Source organism: Maylandia zebra, linkage group LG10 (genome assembly GCF_041146795.1).
Source record: "Maylandia zebra isolate NMK-2024a linkage group LG10, Mzebra_GT3a, whole genome shotgun sequence".
Taxonomy (NCBI): Eukaryota; Metazoa; Chordata; class Actinopteri; order Cichliformes; family Cichlidae; genus Maylandia; species Maylandia zebra.
This window is the reverse complement of record NC_135176.1, coordinates 6,526,992-6,531,517: the sequence shown is the minus strand read 5'-3', so window position 1 is coordinate 6,531,517 and position 4,526 is coordinate 6,526,992.

Here is a 4,526-nt window from a genome sequence, read left to right as displayed (position 1 = left end):
TTCACATCACTGCAATATTTTTCTTTTGGTAAATTTCGAATTATATAAGAACCCAATTGTTTGAAACATTATTTAAATTAATTACACAGTTAATTGTAAATTGACAAATTAAATATAAAACTCATGCCATCTAATTATCTTCATTGGGGTATATCATGTACACATACATATATATATATATATATTTATATGTCATATATAAACCCTTTGTCACGGCTGCCGAGGCGAGCCGTGTGGTGTAGAAGGGAGAAAGGACCCAAAACGCAGGCAGTAGATGATAATGCTAGTGATGTTTTATTTACACAGTGGTGAGATGGCAAAACAGGCAAAGAGGGAAGACAAAACTAAAGACCTACACTGGGAAAGCTAAATGACAAACCTGAGAGGGTTCCAGAATGGGGGAGAGGCAGTGACGAACCGGCAACAGGCAGGAGAACATCAAAGCTGACGGGACAGGGGAAACGTAAACTGAACACACTCACATGAGATAGAGACCTTCAGAATAAAACAGGAAACTCACAGACACAGAACTGGACAAGACGCTGAACTAAACAGACAGATTCACACACAGACAGTGTGACACCATAGACAGACAGAACACAGAAGTGGAACCAGGGAAAGCACAGAACAGAAACCTAACAAATGGCAATTCGTAACAGAATATGTATAAATGAACAAAAGCATAAAGAAACATAAAACACTGAGTCGGCAGACTCAGGACCATGACACCCTTTGCTACGGTAGTATAGACCTGGAAAGTGTAGACAAAATAAACAACACTTGATTCTGTAACTTGCCTGATTCTTCAATACAATTTTTATTGTGTTTTTAGTGAAATGATTTTCTATATAATATTTAGAAAATCCTTATTAGAATTCAGAATCTTTTTTCAAAAGATTTTAGAAAGTTCTTTCAATCTTGGGAAAGTTAGATCTTTAAATGAACCCAGCTTCATTTGTTGATCTATCCAACAAGGTTATAATGGTTGACACCCTATCTGAAGCCGAGATTCTAATAATTAATCCTTTAGGTCAGTGGTTCTCAAACTTTTCACAATGAGTACCACCGTATAAAATATATGGTTCTTAAAGTACCACCCTTATGCCCGACATTAAAGTACAGTAGTATAGGCCTATTTAACACCATATACAGTTTACACAAGACAATTTTATTTCTTATATGGATGTTATTTATTTTAACTGTCATAAACAGGATGCGACAAGTGATATAATAACAACTGTACTGCATTAAGACATCAAAGCAGGTGGGATATCCGGTCTTTAAGTGATGACATATGAACCCTGCTTCCAGGTCCAAACTACTCTGTGTTTATTAAAGCTGTTGTGTCTTAATGCTTTGTATCTTTTTCTATTTAATCTGAACAAGCCCCTAAAAAAAGTCAGTGATCACTGTCGGCCTCTCTCAGTTTTTATTATCACTATTCATTTTAAAGCTCAGTTTTTAAAACCTTACGATGCAATTACAGCCCAGCCCATGCAGCAATACATTAATGACTAACCTCGTTAAATATTCAGGAATTAGAAAAAAACATCAAATCACTAGAAGAAGCCTACGCGTCCCACCAAGATCAGGAAACATTGAACAAAATACGCAAAACAAAACTAGAATTAAATGAGATAATTGATAAAAAAACAAAATTCTTAGTACAAAGACTACGCCTACAAAATTATGAACATGGTAATAAATCCGGTCAATTTCTAGCAAACCAGCTAAAAATAAATAAAGAAAAAACAACTATATGTGCTGTTCAAGATTCATCTGGGAACACAATATATGATCCGATACAAATAAACAACATTTTCAGGGATTTCTATAAAACGTTGTATTCACCACAAATAAACCCATCTAAAAAAGAAATTGATCAGTTTTTGGACAACATAACTCTTCCAAAATTATTGGACACTCAAGCAATGGCACTGGATTCACCACTGACACCAGGTGAACTCCAAGAAGCCCTGATAAGTATGCCCAATAATAAGGCTCCAGGTCCAGACGGCTTTCCTGCAGAATTCTACAAAGAAGAATTTCCAGCAGAGCTCTCTTCTGCCAGGAATGCCTTGCTCTCACACTCACACCTGAAAGTTCCTCAGTATAACTGCAGGGTGATCTGTTTGACACTGAGCAGCTCCGCTAAAGCATCTGGGGCTCTTTCAATGTATCTGCCCAGATTTATCCTACTGACTCACTGATCCATCCAACAGCCTTCTGGGAGAACAGACACAGTTTAGTCCAGCGAGTTCAAAATAACACTTTTTTAAAAGAAAAAGGAAGAGAAGAAAAAAAAAAAAAGAAAGAAAAAAAAAAAAAAAAAAGAATTCTACAAAGAATTCTGGTCGATTCTAGCACCAGTTTTCTACAGAACGTTGTTGGAAATTAAAGAAAAGGGCAGACTTCCGTCAAATATGAATTCTGCAAACATTAATCTCCTGCTAAAACCAGGCAAAGACCCTGTATATCCCTCAAGCTATCGTCCAATATCCCTTATAAACGTAGACCTTAAAATAATCTGCAAAGCTCTCTCAAAGAGACTGGAGAAAATAACCCCCCTCTTAATTCATCCTGACCAAACTGGTTTCATAAAAGGTAGGCACTCATCAACAAATACACGTAGATTACTTAATTTGATAGACTACTCATACAGTAAAAACCTAGAAACTACAATATTCTCTTTAGACGCAGAAAAAGCATTCGACAGAGTTAACTGGAAATTTCTATTTGCAACTTTACACAAATTTGGTTTTGGATCCTCTTTCATAAACTGGTTAAAAATATTATATAATTCCCCAACAGCTTGTGTTAGAACAAATGACCAGACATCCTCCAGCTTCTGTCTCTTGAGGGGCACCAGGCAGGGATGCCCACTCTCCCCTTCACTGTTTGCAATTTTTATTGAACCACTAGCAGCAGCAATTAGACAGAATTCAGTAATTAAGGGCATAAAATGCAAGAACGTGGAACATAAAATCAGCCTTTATGCGGATGATGTGTTACTCTTTCTCCAAAATTCACAAACCAATATCTCTGGGGTGATTGAATTGATAAACTCTTTTGCAAGAATATCAGATTACTCAATTAACTGGTCAAAATCTACAGTTCTACCGATTAATTGCTCCCTCCATAATTCCTCTTCTACACCACTGCAATCGGGAAATATAAAATATTTAGGTATTAATGTTTCTCCCAAGCTTGCAGATCTAACTAAATTAAACCATATCCCACTTTTAAAGAAGGTAGAAGATGATCTGGCTAGATGGAAATGTCTACCCATATCACTCATGGGAAGGGTTGCCGCTATAAAAATGATGGTCTTACCAAAAATAAATTATTTATTCTCAATGATCCCAACTAAACCGCCACAAGATTGGTTCAGATCTCTAGATTCATGTATGTCCAAATTCCTTTGGAAAAATAAACCCCCACGTATAAGCTTAAAAACACTACAAAAGACCAAGGATAAAGGAGGACTAGAACTGCCTAACTTTCAGCACTACTTCTTAGCCAACAGGCTTCAGTTTATCTCAGGATGGCTAAAACATACCCTCTTAGATGAACCTTGGCTAGATGTAGAACAAGCACTCTGCAATAATCTAGAGATCTCAGACCTACCATTTATCAGCTCAAACATCCAACGACATGAATGCTTTAAAAGCATCAACATCAGCTCTTCTCTGACAGCATGGTGGGAGTTTCTAAAATTGACGGCGTCTTCATTAATCCCATGCAAACGTACACCTATCTGGAACAACCCTGACATATTACAAAACAATAATATGATAAACTTTTCAGATTGGAGTGGTAAAGGAATCAAATATTTAGAACATATACTAGAAGGAACAGAATTTATTTCATTTGACAGACTAGTTACACAATATGGGATCAACAAGAAAAGATTTTTAGAATATCAACAAATTAAATCCATAGTAAAAAAGAAATTTAAACCGGGTCAAGTTGAACTACAAACACCACCAAGTGTGGTTCAATTTCTTACTCTTAAAACCCCCAAATTACTATCCAAAATATACAGAATGCTTTCTAAAACAGATGAATCAATATCACTTCCTATTGCAAAATGGGAAGCGGATTTATCAGTTAACTTAGACCTAAACTTCTGGTCTCAGATTTGCTTAAAAACCTTTAATCTAATTAGAAATCCCAGTCTTCAATTAATTCAATACAAAATATTACATAGAGTGCACTATACAGGTCATCGGATGTTCAAGATGGGCTTTACGTCTACCAACAACTGCTCACACTGCCAAACCAATTCACTGGACAATTATATCCACGCTCTTTGGTTCTGTCCACCAGTTCAGAAGTTTTGGCGCAAGATATGTGAAGACTTATCGAAGTGTCTGAAATGTAACATTCCAACTTCCCCCTTAGTGTGTTTGTTGGGCAGTTTAGATAATGTCACTTCAGAAAAGAATATCTCCCATATGGTTTTCACTGCCCTATGCATAGCCAAGAAAACAGTCCTCATGAACTGGAAAAATAAAAATAATCTT